This window comes from Anolis carolinensis, chromosome 2 (genome assembly GCF_035594765.1).
Source record: "Anolis carolinensis isolate JA03-04 chromosome 2, rAnoCar3.1.pri, whole genome shotgun sequence".
Classification (NCBI taxonomy): domain Eukaryota; kingdom Metazoa; phylum Chordata; class Lepidosauria; order Squamata; family Dactyloidae; genus Anolis; species Anolis carolinensis.
In genome coordinates, this window is record NC_085842.1 from 300705877 (window position 1) to 300724925 (window position 19049).

Consider the following 19049-nt stretch of genomic DNA (forward strand, 5'->3'; position numbering starts at 1 on the left):
ACTGACCTATGACATAAAGTGTGACATCTAGCAGTATCTGCTGGAATCCATGTCATTGTTTCCTGAATTAGGAGCTTTTTCTAAAGACCTTATCAGACTCAGGTTTCTTACCAATTCTACACACTTTAAAAACATTTTTAAGACAGAGCCCATCAAATGACGCAAGGCTTACAGCATTTCTCCAATTTAATTTGTTTTTAAAATGTTTTAAAGTGTGAACAAACGGAGGTTTTTGGAGTTGGGGAGCCATCAGAGATCCCGATTCATGCAGAAATGGATAACAGCAATTATTTTAACATGGAATGGGAACTGTCAGATTCCCTTGTTTTAGATCATTTTAGTGGCGTAATAGAGTGGGCATTCCTGTGGGCGGTCTTAAAATGATTCTTTTCTTGCCATTAATCTTCTTGAATGAAACCCTTATGGTAATTTTAAAAATAATTTATACTACAGGAATTGTACAATCTTGATATATTACCAGTTCATTGTAGCTACATTTTCTCCTTTTTAAAGACTTGGGATTTCCCAGTTTCAACATACTTTTGAGTTTTTCCATTTTATATTACAAATACTTAGAAATACCAGAGATGGTCTTCTTCAGGGTCCTGGAAAAATTTATATAAAGATATAATTCAGCTTTAATTTTGAAATTGGTTATCTAAGTGTACATATCAAACATCTGGCAAATGTAATTAAAACAATAATGATAATATAATGACTTCCGCAATTGACACACACGAAATGGGCAGGGAATACTGTGATAGCTCAGAATGCAGAGGATTTCTGTTGAAAAGGACAAAATACCTCACGTACGATGGGGTGAATATATTATCCATTTTTTAAAAAATAGAAAGGAATGGAATACTGTGGTTAGAAAATGATTCCCTCAGCTTTCTATCCCAAATGGAATAAGGTCCTAAGAAAAAACATATACAGTAGAGTCTCGCTTATCCAACATAAACGGGCCGGCAGAATGTTGGATAAGCAAAAATGTTGGATAATAAGGAGGGATTAAGGAAAAGCCTATTAAACATAAAATTACATTATAATTTTACAAATTAAGTACCAAAATGCCATGTTTTACAACAAATTGACAGAAAAAGCAGTTCAATACAAGGTAATATTATGTAGTAATTCCTGTATTTACGAATTTAGCACCAAAACATCGCAACATTTATTACAAAAACATTGATTACTAAAAGGCAGATTGCATTGGATAATACAGAACATTGGCTAAGCGAAGGTTGGATAAGTGAGACTCTACTGTATTTAAGAATTAAGAGCCAGGAAAATGATATGTTGTAAATACAACATTTGTTTGCATTTATGAACCGCTTCCTCACTCATAGCCATTAAAATAACATTGATGGTTAAGGTAGACAATGATACCTCTCTCCCAGGGTTGTTAAATTAAAACTGGGCAGGGGAATACACATACTGCCTCAAGGGATGAAAATTGGGAAATGTAGCACATATAATAGGGGCCACAATGGTGCAGCGGGTTAAACCACTAAGCTGAAGAACTTGCTGACCAAAAGGTCGGTGGTTCAAATTCGCGGAGCTCCCATTGTTAGCCCCAGCTCCTGCCAACCTATCAGTCCGAAAACATGCAAATGTAAGTAGATCAATAGGTACTGTTTTGGCGGGAAGGTAAGAAAAGTCCATGCAGTCATGCCAGCCACATGACCTAGGAGACGTCTACAGACAACGCTGGCTCTTCGGCTTAGAAATGGTGATGAGTACCACCTCCCAGAGTCGGACTTGACTAGACTTAATGTCAATTGGAAACCTTTACCTTTACCTTTTTAGCACATATAATAAATGTAAATTTAAAAAGTATGAGGAAGAGAGTATAAGTACGTGAAACAAAGAAAAGAAACAATCTGAATAAGAAATTACAAATCATGCTAAGTTACAACACATGTTAAGTAAGAAGAATTTAATTCACCTTGAAGAAGAGTGCTACACTTTAAAAGAGTTGGACCATGATGCAAGATTTCTAGTGTCCCATCCATAACTTCCGTTCTCTAGCTTTTCTCAGACATATTTTCCCTTTTCCAAGCTTGGAGATTGCAGTGTTCAAGACTCCTGTTTAAAAGAACAACCACAGAAAAATAAAAACAAAAGGATGGGAAATTCTATTTAATAGGATAGTTCAAATTTGTTTTGACAGGGTGGCGTGTGGAATGCAGCTTTTACATATTCATGAATTACTGTGTCCTTGAATCTTCCTGCGACGCATAAGGCTAGTTTCAAGCTGTTAGGCAAGTCATCACTTTCATTATACTGCTGAACAAGCTTTCAGGAGCCCATCAAGGTCTAGGTCACTGGAGGCCAAACCCACAAAAGAACAGATGTAATCTGCCCCTGGGAAGCCGGCCAATCCTGGCTCTTTATACCAAAGCACAAGATGGATGAGGAGAGAGTCAGTGCAGCATCATTCTCACCGAATGTGGCTTCCACGTCAAGTGCAAACGCAGGGCAGAAGGGAACAATAATGAGCAGCAAACTAGATAAAATACCAGTTTTGCCATTTACAAACTGAGTCTATAAAATGCTTGGGACTGTGAGTGATTTTGATTTTGGATTCTTTTTTCAGATTTTGGAATACTTGTGTAGGATTGAAATTATAGCCCCCCTGGGCACATAATACTGCAGTTATAACATTTCTACCATAACGCAAATAATAAAGCTCAACAAACAATACAAGCCATGGGAAGACAACAGCCATTGTCAAGATGGAGCTGATCAGGCTCCCTAAAACAGATCAACATGAATTCTTATTTTTCACCAACACCTTTATTTAAATATATATACATAATGAGACATCTCTGCATCTAAACCTGAAATTAATTTATGTTTCATATACATCTTATGAGGAGTCCCGGTGGCAAAGTGTGTTAAAGCACTGAGCTGCTGAACTTGCAGACCGAATGGTCCCAGGTTCAAATCCCAGGAGTGGGGTGAGCGCCCGCTGTTAGCTCCAGCTTCTGCCAACCTAGCAGTTCGAAAACATGCAAATGTGAGTAGATCAATAGGTACCGCTCCGGTGGGAAGGTAACGGCGCTCCATGCAGTCATGCTGGCCACATGACCTTGGAGGTGTCTACAGACAACGCCGGCTCTTCAGCTTAGAAATGGAGATGAGCACCAACCCCCCAGAGTCAGACATGACTGGACTTAATGTCAGGGGAAAACCTTTACCTTTACCTTTTTATACATCTTAAACACAGAACCTGAAGGTACAATATTTTAAAATAATTTTGTACATGAAATAAAGTTTTGTGTATACGTAAAGTATTACTATCTCAAACCATGATGTGGACAATTTTGGAGTATTCTGGATTTTGGAATTCCAAATAAGGGAACCTGAAGCAATTAACTTTAAAAGGGGAACATCTATTCCATTCTACCTCCCAAATCAGAATGGGACCGCCTTGTCTAATTGAATATGATGCAGAATGATAAAAAGGCAAATTAAGAAAAAATTATTATTGTTGTTGTATTAAAGTGCTGGTTTACATGTATAACAAGCAATTTAATACAACAACAATAATAATTTTTAACAAAGTCCATGTGAAAGAATAAAACTGACTTGGCCCTATTGACACAGTGTTTTATTGCAAATACAGTAAATTAGAAGTTATATTTCCAACTTTTGGCCATGGGCTTTTCGTGACAAGTTTTGTTCAGAGGAGGCATACCTTGGTTTGTCTTTGAAGATGAGATAATGTGATTTGTCGAAGGTCATCTGGTGGGTTTCCATGCCCAAGTGGGGATTCAAACCTTGACCTCTAGAGTGAGTCACAGTTCAAAATTCAAACTATTTTGGCAAGAGAATAGGCATTAGTCTGTATTGCTATACAAAGCAGCCCTGAAATATCTTTGCGACTAACTGGGAGAGAGAGGCTTGTGAAACGGGCTTTGGTTATCTTTTTCATCCAGATTGTAATCAGACAAGTCATTTGTGTCCAACTAGCGACTTTTAAGAAGGCATTAGATCCACTTTGCATTTAAATCCCCTGGGACTAAACTTCAAACCAAGTCAATTTACACAGAGACAGCTGAAGCTCTCCCTTATATTCCTAATGTGAAATGAACCTCTAATCTGACTTGAACTTTCCAGACAGAGGTTATTCATCAGAGTTGCCTTGTTAGTCTCCTTCACCATAAAAGGGAGAAAGTGAGCGAGAAAAAAGGGGATTGTGGCATCTTTAACAGGTTTTTTAAAAATTTTTAGCATGAGTTCTGGCATTAGTCTGTATCACCATAGTAAATTCCTCAAAGTTCTTAGGGAGAAGGAACTATTTTGGAATTTACATAAAATAATCCAGAATGATCACATGAATCTACATGGCCAACATTTTCTTTAGGTTAGCGTTGATCGCAGAGAATGTATACCTGGATAAATGAAATGAAAGTGAGAGGTTATGTCTGCATAAAAGTCCAGCCTAACTATGTCAATCATGCACCCTTCAAATGTAAGATGACAAGTCCCAGCAGCCTGGCCCTCACAGCCAGAGGTAAGAGATAGTTTGAGTTATTGTTGGATGACATTGAGAAGCCGTATGAGTCCTTCCTCTGCAGTAGTTAGTTCTTTTCTTGGAAAACTAGGAGAAAATTCATTGACTTTGTTTCTTCTTGTTTCCATAGGCTCCTAAACTGCTGTTTCTGCATCTGCCATCCATCTAATCAGTGTTTATGTGGGAAATGTGTGTATTTGCAGTATTTATGAGAGCCAGCATGGTGCAGTAGTTTGAGTGTTAGACTACAGTTTGAATTCTGGAAATTGACTGGAAAGTCATGCTCTCTTACAACTTTGTCACGTGGCATGTGCCGATCTAGCCCTAGTAACCCATAGAGCTCCCATCAGACAATGTCGTGCCGGCTCCATGGGTGAAGGAGGGCAGAAACAGTGCGCCGCCGCAACAATGCAGGAAACTTCCTGTGTTGCCATTTACTTTAATGGGGGGGGGGGGGGAAGCCACGCACTCCACGCATGCACCATGCTTCCTCCCGTGGGATCAATAGTTGCAGGAACCAGACAATGTAAAGTGAGGGGAGGTGGCTTGCCCATGCCCTGCGGCAATCGAAGTGAGGTGAGTCTTTTTCGGCAGCTGTGTTTTGAGGCCTTTAGCTTCAGAGGAATGCAAGGCCAAACTGCCTTTGAACAAATCTTCCTAGGAAGGCTCTCCTGTAGTTTGACATAAGTTGAAATTGACAACAAAAAGTTTCAGGGAGTATAGTTTGAGTGTGACGTTTCATAAACTACAACATAGATACATGTGCCTTAGGAAATCCTCCAATAAAGAAAACTAGAGCCAGTGATGAAAGGAGGCTTCCATATTTTATGAAATCAGTACTCTAAGCTGTATCTAAAATGAACGAGCAGTGTGTACAAAAAGTGGTGCCAGCCAGTGACACACCTAGAAAGCAAGGAAGCAAGCAAAACCCTATTCTGTAGCTTTACATGTTATGACAGAATGGTTAGAGTGCTGAACTGGGTCTAGGGGGATTCACGTTCTAGTTTGCACTGGGCAATGAAACCACAGTGACCATGGACTAGGAACTCAATTTGGCCAACTGAACAGTTTATGAGGAGGAACAAAATAGGTAAGAGAGGGTGACTCCTAAATATCCCAAGAGCACCAGATTCAGTCTAATTTTGGAAGCTATGCAAGGTTATAGGCTCCTTTGCACCAAAGCCAAAAGTGTGGTCTACATACTGGCCTAGGGTGGAAAAGAAAACTTCATTCCTATTTCCTATTAATTCTTGAAACCCATAGATGGATCATCCTTAACACTTAACAATGGAAAAGCCAGCACTTGGGAAGCCAGCACTTAAAAGAACCATGACCAGTGAAATATGCCCTCCTTCACACTTCCAGCTGTGAACAGATGTGCATGTTAAAAGCAGCACACTGAATAGCGGCTTGTTTTGTTACATCTCTCCAAAGCGAAGCAGGGCTGGTCAATTCAGCCACAATCCTGAATGGTGGGCTACTTGGTATACAGAGCTAGGAGTTCTCTTAGGGAAAGGGGGAGGAGGCGGGAGGAGCATAATAAAGAAATCAATCATTTGTATGCAATTGCTGAATGCTCCCTGTGAAAGAAAAAGAAAAGAAGGTGGGCTCTAGCAGGACTTCTAGCCACTCGCTTGATTCTTCCCATTGATTTGGAATATATAAAAAGTGGCGGGTAGGGATACAGGAAAAAGCGGAAAACCCAATTCTACAGGCCTTCTACCAGTACATTAACATGCAAATTGCCTGCCCTTCAGTCCCAAGGTTTGGGCTCCTCCATAAGATTACAGCAAAGGTTTTCACCATCGTCGCCACCTCTGAAAGAGCTGCTGAGAAATTCCCATAACCCTTGGAGAGTTCCCACAACCTTATGCTTGCGCACATGCATACACAGCAGCAAAAGGCGAGCTCCAGGGAAGAGTTGTGAGAGCAATGAGAGCAATTACTTAATGCTCCAGAGACGAGCTGCTTGTCTTCTCCTCAAAAGAGAATATAAACCACTGATTAAGCCACCTTTTCAGTTGTATGCATACAAAGTTTTGCTTTCTCCTATATCTATCCAAGCAATAGTGGCATCTTATGTCAGTCTAACCTCTTCCAATGCATCTACAGTAGAATCTCACTTGCCCAGATAAACGGGCCGGAAGAACCTTGGATAAGCAAAAATCTTGGATAATAAGGAGGGATTAAGAAAAAAGCTTATTAAACATAAAATTACATTATGATTTTACAAATTACACACCAAAAAATCATGTTTTACAAGAAATTGAGAAAAAAGCACTTCAATACACAGTAATGTTATGTAGTAATTACTGTATTTCCCAATTTCGCACCAAACATTGCAACATTTACTACAAAAACAATGACTACTTAAAGGCAGACTGCCTTGGATAATACAAAACCTTGGATAAGTGAAGCTTGGATAAGTGAGACTCTACTGTACTTGCATCCCCCCTTAAATAAGAGTGTGTCTGTGACTTAAAATTGATTACAACATATTAATCCTCCCCCCTTTACAAAACATAAAATCAAGTGTCCATCAAATAGAGTCTAGAAAAACTGGCAAACTCAAAGTCATGTTAAACTACATGAGAGATGACTTGACACTAGATGATTGTTTAGATATCTGGTGGATTGCATATACAGGCAATCCCCAAGATGCAAATATCCAACTTTCAAATGACTCCTAGTTAAGAATGGGGGTGAGACAACAAGAGGTGAGAGGAATATACCCCTCAGAAGAAAAATTCACTCCTGGAAGGGTTATCATGGGGGAAAGTGTCTTTACTGAAGCTTTACAACCAATCCTTGTATCCACAACAAGCCAAATTTTTCAAAATCCAATTATCACAGGGACAGAAAGTGAGGTGAAATCTTCTGAACAGGGGCACAGACAGTAAAACAAACACCACAGTGGTGCTAATACTTTCCTCTGCTTGAAGGTTTTGGTGCACTGTATGTATTAACTGGAAAATGAAGTGCATGGAGTCGATTGGCTGAGCCTGCAAAGATCTGGGGATAGATTTGATACTGTTTCTGTTCTGCTGCTGGTAAAGAGAGCAGTGTACTCAGAGAGGCCTTGCTATTTTGAGCCCTGTTTGCTGCTGAGAAAAGACGGAGAAGAACCAGGACTGTATTCTTTTCTGAAGCAGATTTGTGGACTGAGAAAGGATTGTTTATGACTGTAGACTTCTGTAAGTGATCAGAGGGACCATTGTAAATACTAATGTTTTTGATCTCTTGGAATCAGTAAAGTTCCTGTATTTTTGTTCTGCAAACCTGAGTGGCATGTTATTGTTCTGCGGGTGACTATGGATCGCGGGCACACCCGAGAGCTTCCATTTATCATCACCAATCTGCTACAGGTTAACTGCATATGGTGGAATAGACTCATATAATCCAGTTCAGTACAGTTAATCTGCATGCTAAAACTGGATTACAGTAGAGTCTCACTTATCCAACATAAACGGGCCGGCAAAACGTTGGATAAGTGAATATGTTGGATAATAAGGAGGGATTAAGGAAAAGCCTATTAAACATCAAATTAGGTCATGATTTTACAAATTAAGCACCCAAACATCATGTTATACAACAAATTTGACAGAAAAAGTAGTTCAATATGCAGTAATGCTATGTAGTAATTACTGTATTTACGAATTTAGCACCAAAATATCACGATATATTGAAAACATTGACTACAAAAATGCATTGGATAATTCAGAACGTTGGATAAGCGAGTGTTGGATAAGTGAGACTCTACTATATATGATAGTGTAGATCCATCCTGAGAATCTACAGTAGATACTTCTTGATCATTTAGTTCAAGGTAATGTTTTTTAAACCCTTCCCATATTCCTTTGCTTATTGTACAATGAGAAAGGTGGGATATAAGTATGGTAAATATGTATGGTAGAAAATGCAGGTATCATCACATACAACCAGTTCTTTATTGCATGCGTACTTAGGCATTACAGAAGGAGAGGAATATAATGCAGTTTGTCTGCACTGAACAGCATTATATGACTTTATCTGCATTGAACAACTTTAAGTGGGTTTATCTGCATTGAACTGCATTATCTGAGTTTACACTGATCATAAAATGGAATTTTAAACTGCATTATATGGCAGTGCAGATGAGGCTGGAAAAACTAGTTGTGACACAGCAATAGAAGAATGAGGGTTTAAAAAAAAATCCCACTGATCCCAGATAGGAGCCCAGCCCAGCTTCTGCTCCTTGATACTGATGAGTTGATCTTGAAATTAGATTAATCGGCCTGGATTAACAAACTGCTGTGTCCAGTCTCAGTTGTCAGGACAACGAATAGAAATGTATTCTATTAATCCCTTCAGAACAGATCGGCTTTCAGGCAGCACTCACCCCAGATGTGTTCTCAGCAAGTCCAAACAAATACATTTTGTTGTTGTTTGTGTCAAGGGTGTGAGTCACAACCAGTGCTTGGATTCATTAGGATTACTCATTAGAAGATCACATCTCTACACAAACAAGGTGAACTGTGGAAGAAGAGTAGCGGGTGAACAATTAATTCCCTTTGAGGACATCCCTCTTCATTACAGCATGTTCTGTGAGTTCTTTCTTACATCTGCTTTTGCATATAACACATATTAGAAAACTCGGCACAGAATTATATTATTTTGCTAGTGCCCAGGTATATAAATATATAAAATAGGTATATAAACTAAACATTTACTGAAAAACAATCGGCATTTGCAAGACTTGCTAAACAGGCTGATTTTCCTTTTTTGTAGAGTATAGCTGAAGCATTTCCTACAGAATCCACTATAAACATTGCATGTTGTTGCTAACGGATTTGCATAAATGGGTGGCCTTCAGACAACTTATCATGTTGCTAAAATTTTCATGACCCCAAGATTGGACCCCATTTGGGGTTGGTACCCACAGTTTAAGAAGGAGTCCTCCAGAGAACAGGATTCAAAGTAATGGAGTCCAGTTAGAAGAAAGGAGAATCCAGTTAAACTTAAGGAAAAACTTACTAATGGTAAAAGCTACCAAGCAGAGAACCGACCCCCTTATAAAGTGGTAGATTCTGCTTCAATGAACTGTTTTCAGCTGAGCTTAGATGATCATATGTCTGGGATGTCTTAATGGCAGACTTGCTCTGGCAAGTGTTGGACTAGATCAGGACTTCTTAAACTTTTCCACTCGGGACGCCTTTTGGCCCCTAGAATTTTTTTCACGACACCAGGTACAGTAGAGTCTCACTTATCCAAGCTAAACGGGCCGGCAGAAGCTTGGATAAGCGAATATCTTGGATAATAAAGAGGGATTAAGGAAAAGCCTATTAAACATCAAATTAGGTTATGATTTTACAAATTAAGCACCAAAACTTCAGGTTATACAACAAATTTGACAGAAAAAGTAGTTCAATACGCAGTAATATTATGTTGTAATTACTGTATTTACGAATTTAGCACCAAAATATCACGATATATTGAAAACATTGACTACAAAAATGGCTTGGATTATCCAGAGGCTTGGATAAGTGAGACTCTACTGTATTTAGATATATAAAACAGGTATAAAACCAGCATTTTTAAGACTGGCTAAACAGGCTGATTTTCCTTTTTATGAATTCCAGTTGAAGCACCTTCTGCGGAGTTTAGTGTAAATGCTGCACAACAAATTGTCTAAAACAGTCAATAGTTCAGAAAACTTTTATTGTTCTCAATTTTTTTTGGGAACAACATTGAGTTTTTATGCTTATGTTTTATTACATGGTTTTTGTATGTTCTATGTGGTATTGAATGCTTACTACGTGTAAACCGCCCTTGAGTCCCTCTCAGAAGATAGAGCAGTATATAAATAAAGTGTTGTTGTTGTTGAGTTAAGGGGACCCCATTTGGAGTCAAGCCCCATAGTTTAAGAAGCAGTGGACTAGATGATCCTTGGGTCCCTCCTAAGACTATGGTGCTATTTAATCAATCAAGTGGATGAAGGTAATTTAATGGCACCTATCTGCAGTTTCAGGTAACTGAGATCTGGCCAGTAATGTATCCACTAAGACAGTGGTTCTCAACTTGTGGGTCTCCAGGTGTTTTGGCCTACAACTCCCAGAAATCCCAACCAATTTACCAGCTGTTACGATTTCTGGGAGTTGAAGGCTAAAAACATCTGAGGACTCCAGGTTGAGAACCACTGCACAAAGGATATGAGGGTCTAATTGTGTAATAAAAAGAAAAGCATTTCTACACAATGCTATATAGATGATGCTATGCAATAAAAGAAAAGCCCTCTCTGCTTTATAGAAGGAATTCTGCCAGATTTGAGAGTTACTCGGTTACTGTAAATACCTGTTCACGGGCACATACATTGGTGCATTGTAAAATCCTTTTTGCTCCTTCTAACTCTGGGCTGCATATATTCCTATTCCACTCCGTGCAGCGTTTATGAAAAATAAATAATGCATAAACATTTGTGCTATTTAAATATTTAGAATATGTTATCTGGAGCTCTTTCAACATTGCTTTCTTGCCGTCTCAAATGTTTTATCACACAATTCAGGCAGTTTTATGTTGTGTTTTTCATGGAATATAATTATTAATCACATGTTTCCTGAAGCACCAGTTTGGAACCTCTACAATAGCAACAACAACATTTTTCCCCCCCACACTGAATTATATTGTGAATTTACAATGGATTTTTAGGCAGGTGTGTAAGGTTTTTAAAAGTAGATAAAGGTAAAGGTTTTCCCTTGACATGAAGTCTAGTCATGCTCATCTCCATTTCTAAACCAAAGAGCCGATGTTGTCCAGGGTCATGTCGCCGGCATGGCTGCATGGAGCGCTGTTACTTTCCCACCGGAGCAGTACCTATTGATCTACTCACATTTGCATGTTTTCTAACTGCTAGGTTGGCAGAAGCTGGGGCTAAGAGCAGGAGCTCACCCCGCTCCCTGGATTCGACGCACCGACCTTGCAGTCAGCAAGTTCAGCAGATCAATGGTTTAACCCGCTGTGCCACCGGGAGCTCTTTTAAAAGTACAGTAGAGTCTCACTTATCCAAGCCTCGCTTATCCAAGCTTCTGGATTATCCAAGCCATTTTTGTAGTCAATGTTTGCAATATATCATGATATTTTGGTGCTAAATTCGTAAATACAGTAATTACAACATAACATTACTGTGTATTGAACTACTTTTTCTGTCAAATTTGTTGTATAACATGATGTTTTGATGCTTAATTTGTAAAATCATAACCTAATTTGATATTTAATAGGCTTTTCCTTAATCCCTCCTTATTATCCAACGTATTCACTTATCCAACATTCTGCCAGCCCGTTTACGTTGGATAAGCGAGACTCTACTGTATATCTCGACAAATGCAATAGCTTTGACAAAGAGTTGCTTGGGATTAAAATATATACACCTACACACAATACTGCTATTGATACAGCCTAGAATCGCATTGGCTTCCTTAGCTGCTCCATCACAATGTTGACTCATGTCTCGCTTGTGGTCCACTAAGTCCCCTTCTACACTCATAAAATCCAGTTCAGAGCAAATAAAGTGGATTATCTGCTTTGATAATCTGGATTATATGGCAGTGTAGAAAGGGGCATAAGGCTCCTAGATCCCTTCCGCATAGACTGTTTTTGCACAAGACACAGAAAACACCTCAAGTATCTGAAAGCTATCCTTCCCAGCATAATATTTCCACCATTTACATGGCCCTCCTGACCTGCTGGATTACAACTCCCAGCAGCCACGGCCAGCAAAGAATGATACAGTTGGAAGAGATCACAACGGCTACCCAGTCCAATACTATTATGTCCTGCAGGAATACAGATAAGCATTGCCAATGAGTGGGGATGATGGGACCTGTAGTACAAATCATATCAAAGAAGCACAAAAGTTGGAAGAGGCCACGTGGGCCATCTGATACAATCCCATGCCATGCAAGAATCGCCAATGAGTAGGGATGATGGGACATATAGTACAAAACACCTAAGAGTCAGAGAGTTGGCCATCCACGACAACCCCCCTCCACTACCACCACCATGCAGGCAATGCCAATAACTGGGGAATGATGGGGGATGTAGTACACAACGCCTTGCAGAATCAGAGAGTTGGAAGAGATCACAAGGGCCACCCAGTTCAACCCCATTTTGCCATGCAGGAATACAGACAGGCATTGTCAATGAGTGGGGATGATGGGACATGTAGTACAAATGTGAAGTTTGGGGATGATGGACCATGGACAATGGGACTTGTAGTACCTTCATCTGATTCAGCTTCCAAAGACAACTGAGAACCCTACAAATCACGGACCTGGACCAAACTTGGCACACAGACGCCGCATGACCCACTTTACATCCTGGTGAAGTTTGGAGGAGGATGGACCATGGATGATGGGACTTGCAGTATCTTCACTCACTTGCTGAGACCATTGCGACTCCCACCAATGATGGATCAGGACCAAACTTGGCACACAGAGCCCCCATGAACCACTCTACGTCCTGGTGCAGTTTGGAGGAGGATGGACCATGGATGATGGGACTTCAATACAACCCTTCCCACCAGGCATGGGCAAACTTGGGCCCTCCAGGTGTTTTGGGCTCCAACTCCCACAATTCCTAACAGCCTACCGGCTGTTAGGAATTGTGGGAGTTGGAGCCCAAAACACCTGGAGGGCCCAAGTTTGCCCATGCCTGGTCCAACCCCATGGTGCCAATGACTGGGGATGATGGTGAATGCAGTATTATAAAACACCTCCCACCCTCACCCTCAGTCTCCTGGGACCTCCACTTTCCCCCATTCATAATGGGTCCATTCAGAAGCCTCCACCCCCGGGCTCACCTGCCTTACCTGCCGAGAGAGAGTGAGAGAGAGAGAGAGAGAGAGCCAAGAAGAGAGCAGCTGCCTTCAGTGTTTGCTGCAAGCCACGCCGGAGGGAGGGAGAGAGAAGAGTGAGCGAAGGAGAGGCGGACCAATCAGCTCGCAGAGGGGGCGTGGCCTGGGGCTTATTTACAAACATTTAAGGACGAAGAGGGGGCGTGGCTAATGAAAGTGAAGCTGCTTCACCACTTGGAGTTCTGCATCTCCATGCAGTCTGATACCAAGGCTATAGAGCAGGCATGGGCAAACTTGGGCCCTCCAGGTGTTTTGGACTCCAACTCCCACAATTCCTAACAGCCGGTAGGCTGTTAGGAATTGTGGGAGTTGGAGTCCAAAACACCTGGAGGGCCCAAGTTTGCCCATGCCTGCCATGGAAACTACATCTCCCATCATCCCTTATTACTTTGATTAGCATTGAAAAGCCTTGCAGCTTCAAAGCCTGGCTGATTCCTGCTCCTGGGGAAAGTCTTTTGTTGGGAGGTGATTAGCTAGCCCTGATTGTTTCATGCCTGGAATATCCCTGTGGACAATTTCAACAGAGAAGGAGGATTAAAAAAATACCAGTATTAAAAAAAAACCCTCTAAAATCAGGACAGTAACTAAAGAACAACACTCAGAAAACAGAGGAATTCCAGACATGAATCGATCAGGGCCAGCTAACACTTTACCCACTTTGAACTGGATTGTCTGTGAGTCCACAGGACCATATAATCCAATTCAATGTAGATTTTTTACGGTTGTGTGAAAGGTACCTGAGTTTCTTTTAAAAAAATTATTGATAGAAATTTTGAAATATAAAAATAAAACTGAAATAAACACACAACAGGTAATAGAGGGATGTACAAATTAACAAAATCTGGCTACCAGTAATTTTAAAAAACTCTAAAATCAGGGAAGTAAATATAGAACAACACTCAGTATTTCCATCCGATTCCTACTACAGGCAAATGAAAACTGCTGCTAATGTGTTGTTGAAGGCTTTCATGGCAAAAATCATTGGGTTGCTGTGAGTTTTCCGGGCTGTATGGCCATGTTCAGGAAGCATTCTTTCCTGACCTTTCACCTGCATCTATGGCACGCATTCTCAAAAGTTGGGGGTCTGTTAGAAACCAAGCAATTGGGATATGCATTTATGTGTGTGTGTGTGTGTGTATAAACAGAGGAATTCCAGACATGAATCGATCAAGGCCAGCTAACACTTCCCAACAAATGATTTCCCCAGGCAGGGAGCAGCCAGACCTTGAAGCTGAAAGGCTTTTCAATACTAATCAAGATGGCCAATTGAAACATTCACACGTGCCTCAAACAGACAAGAGTTCTTTCTCCCACCCTGGACCTTCCACAGATATATAAACCTCCTTTCTCTAGTCTCCAACCTCTGGTGATGCCTGCCATAAATGTGGGTGAAATGTCAGGAGATAATGCTTCAGGAACATGGCCATACAGCCCGGAAAACTCACAGCAACCCAGTGATTCCGGTCATGAAAGCCTTGGACAACACAATTGTATTTCTCTCTCAAAACCATGGACAGCTCCATTCACTATGTTTTCTCTAAAGCAGGGAAAGAGAAAACTAAAAAAAGAAAACTAAAATATTCTGCATCTAGTCTCTAGGTTTTAGTCTCTGTCTTATGGTGCTTTAACGGTGAACTAAAAAACCCAAAAAAGTTCACTTCTTTAGATGCTCTGAATTAATTAATCATGACAGCAACTGTTAAGGCTTACACAGTTGGGAACCTATGGACCCAGAACAAGGTTACTAGAGCCAAGTACTCTAATGTGTTTGGAGTGACTGTGTGTGTTGTGTGTGAAAGAGCTGGCAATTGCTCCTCCTGTCAAAGCCAGGACCTCTAATGACAAGCCAAAGTGTACAACAATCCCAAGTCAAACCAAGCAGTTCACAGAAACTCCAAATACTCAAGGGAACAAACAGGAGCAAAAGCTGAATATCCATGCCAGGGACAGACCAATGTCCAAGAGCTGTCCACGATTCCAAGAGCGCATGAGAGTTCAAGGGTCTTGGCGTGGATATTGACGTTGCAGCCAGCAATCAGGTAACACACTCTAGTCCAGGCATGGGCAAACTTGAGCCCTCCAGGTGTTTTGGACTTCAACTCCCACAAGCCTCGTAGGACCCTTGATCATTTTAGTCACCCTCCTCTGGACACATTCCAGCGTGTCAACATCTCCTTTCAATTGCGGTGCCCAGAATTGGACACAGTGTTCCAGGTGTGGTCTGACCAAGGCGGAATAGAGTGATAGCATGACTTCCCTGGATCTAGACACTAGATTGGGGCCCCCGGTGGCACAGTGTGTTCAAGTGCTGAGCTGCTGAACTTTCAGACCGAAAGGTTACAGGTTCGAATCTGGGGAGCGGAGTGAGCGCCCGCTGTTAGCTCCAGCTTCTGCCAACCTAGCAGTTCGAAAGCATGCATATGTGAGTAGATCAATAGGCAAGAAGGTAATGGGGCTCCATGCAGTCACACCAGCCACATGACCTTGGAGGTGTCTACAGACAATGCCGGCTTTTCGGCTTAGAAATGGAGATGAGCACCAACCCCTAGAGTTGGACAAGACTGGGATTAATGTCAGGGGAAACCTTTACCTTTACCCTTAGACACTAGACTAATATTTATGCAGGCCAAAATCTCATTGGCTTTTTTAGCTGCCACACCACATTGTTGGCTCATGTTTAACTTGTTGTCCACAACAACTCCAAGATCCTTTTCACACGTACTGCTGTCAAGCCAGGCATCCCTCATTCTGCATCACACCACAGAAGGCTGGCTCATCCCAATCCATTTGGATGCCTCCCTATGTCACTTATTTATTTATTTGTTTAGCCTGCAGAAGAGAAGGCTGAGAGGAGACATGATAACCATGTATAAATATGTGAGGGGAAGTTACACGGAGGAGGGAGCAAGTGTGTTTTCTGCTGCCCTGGAGACTAGAACATGGGACAATGGCTGCAAACTACAGGAAAAAATGAGATTCCACCGGAACCCCTGATCATTGGCCAAGACAGGCGAGGCTACTGGGAGCTGAAATCCAAAACACCTGGAGGACTAAAGTTCCAGAATAACTGACTTAGAAGCTACACACACACACACACACACACACATACATTTGGGACTATAGTAGTGGCAAAGTTAGAAGTCCATACATTTGATGGCAATGGTGGGACTCGACCCATCAAAGCTCAAAACAGCACAAGCGACAGTAAATATTTTGTGAGTTGGCATCCAGATAAAATAAGGAATCAGTGGAGCATAGATGTGAAACTTATTTCACCTTTTAATTTTATTAGTAGGGAGTGCTGAACCTGAAAGTTGACGTTCAAGCCTCAGCCCACCCAAACCCAGGGAGCAGGAAGCCATGGAAACCAGAGTAAATGGGCCTGGTGCCAATGTCATGACTGCATTGGCTATGCTACAGACCACAAGGACTGGCACTATTCACAGTATAATCTCTTCTTCTCCAACTTAGGGGTTTGTTTTCTCAAGAGTGGCTAGCTGGGCGTATACATAGCTAGAACTACTCATTTAATTACAATTTTTATTTTAAAAGTAAATGATCTTTTTGGTTGACACTTATTCTCCCCAAATAAGTACATTTAAAACCTGAGCAGATGCAACTCTTATGCTGTGCTTGTAGTCATGACAGTACTGGGGTTAACATGACCGTCAGAGAACTGCACCTGTTCAGTTATTTCTTTTTAACCAAAGTAGTAAATTATTTTGTTTGTTCTAATGTATTTTCACCATAAGTACCTTTGTAAAACAAGAGGCAATGGGCAGAAGATATTGTCTCCTTCATGACTGAAGCAGTTTCCAAGAACCTCTAAAACCTTCTCTCTTGCTAAATAGAGGATCCAAAATTGTGCAGCTGGGCCATTGCATTTGGTGAATAGAACCTGTTTTCCCATCCTCCTAAAACCTGAAAAGAACATGTTGTTGTTATCAGTTGTATTGTTACCTTTCACTGACATAGATGTTTATGACACAGTCGGTTCTGACTCATCATAACATGAGGTGAATCTTTTAGCTCAGTGGTTCTCAACCTGTGGGTCCCCAGATGTTTTGGCCTACAACTCCCAGAAATCTCAGCCAGTTTACCACATTAGGATTTTTGGGAGTTGAAGGCCAAAACATCTGGGGACTCACAGGTTGAGAACCTGTTTTAGCTTGAAGTGAATATGGTGGGAAGTGGGTTCATTTCCAGTGTGAAAACAGAACAGATGGCTATCTTATTGAAGAATTTTGTGTAATGTACAGCAGTGATTCTCCAACTTTCATTCCCGATGCTTTGGACTTCAACTCCCAGAGTCACATCCAGTGTAAAAGTTTGGGAATTAAAGTTGCCATTGTCTTGAAGACCAGTTTGAGAACCACGGGTGTAAAGGAGGCAGGAACAAACAAGCTAGAAGCCTTTCAAATAGTCAGATGGTAATAAGTTGGTTTGCAAAATGTTAGGGATCAGCCAAAGCCTATAAAGTGATTTGTTTGGACTACATAGCCACTCTGGTGAGTAGATTCTAGAAGTTGTACTTTCAGAAGGTAGATTTTCTGGGTTTTGGCATGGCCCTTTCTTTGCTTGCTGTGTATTCATACCCTAGTTTAGGCTTCCTAGTCCTTACATTAAAAAGCTCAGTGTTGCCCTCTAGCGTATTTAAGACACAACACTCTTCCTTAAAATACAAAACCTGAAACAGCAATTTGGCCAGTTTTATCTGTTGGTGAGTTATTAAGCACTCCAAACCCTGTTTTGCTGATAGGAAAACGCCTGACATTATATGAATTCAAGGCAAAAGAACATGTTTTTTAATGTGATGTCTGTGTATCTGTATGGAACAGAACAGTATCTGTACTGGCAGAAACTGGCATGCATACAAGGTTAATTTAATTAGTCTAGCTTATGTGCTTCCACATTTGGTCTTAAATTGTCAGATAGTATCATTACCTCTCATTCCAGAACCATCCTCCAATAATTTTAGATCTGATTAATGATATTCAAGTCAGCAAATGTAATTGAGGCACCAGTGTACGGACATTCTAGGGCTTTTGTGTCTTTTAATTATTGCAAGACTGCAGCTTTTTGTAACTTCCATTACTGAATCAGTAAGATGTCAGTTCAATCATTAAGCAGCCACATCAGGAACAGGAAGTTACAAGTCAAGGACTTGTAGCCGCTCCAAGTTATGAACTCTTTATCTAGTCATTCCTAAACTTTGGCCAACATGGCCAGGACTGGTGAAACTACAAAAGCAACTTTGGACAACTGTCACACCCATTATTTAAAGCATTATTGTACAGCCCTCTTTTTGTAGTTCTAATAGATATAAAGTTAAAAATACCACATCAAGGTATAGTCATAAAAAGAAAGACTATGTTCTTTAAAGGAGAGATGGACATATATGGTAGATGGTCAATTTCAACCCAATAAATTTAATCATGCCCAATGTCCTTGAGAAACCACTAATCACTTCATTTCCAGTTTCTCTGTGTGTGTGCTGAGGCTCCTGTATGTAGCTGTCACAGATACCTTCAGGGAAAAAAAATCTGCTTCCAGAGATTTCCATTCTAAAAATATCTGAATTATTTAAGGGGTCTTCAGGGTTGCAAAAATAAAGGAGGGGATTAGGACACATCCCACCTC

The 19049-nt window shown here is 40.8% G+C and overlaps 1 protein-coding gene across 4 annotated transcripts in view; it reads right to left on the reverse strand.

The window, feature by feature from the left end:
- The window catches only part of nim1k (NIM1 serine/threonine protein kinase), a 39608-nt gene extending 26160 nt beyond the window's left edge, over positions 1 to 13448 (reverse strand). Inside the window, exons 1-2 of one of the 4 annotated variants that reach the window (XM_062972433.1) lie at positions 13365 to 13448; positions 1949 to 2088 (exon numbers count right to left, since the gene is read on the reverse strand). The gene's annotated coding sequence lies outside the window, so the exon portion shown is untranslated. Of the gene's footprint in view, positions 1 to 1948; positions 2089 to 3703; positions 4770 to 8900; positions 9036 to 13364 lie in introns of those variants that run through there. The other 3 variants (XM_062972434.1, XM_062972435.1, XM_062972436.1) reach the window with 3 other exon arrangements.
- Positions 13449 to 19049: the final 5601 nt, after the last annotated feature.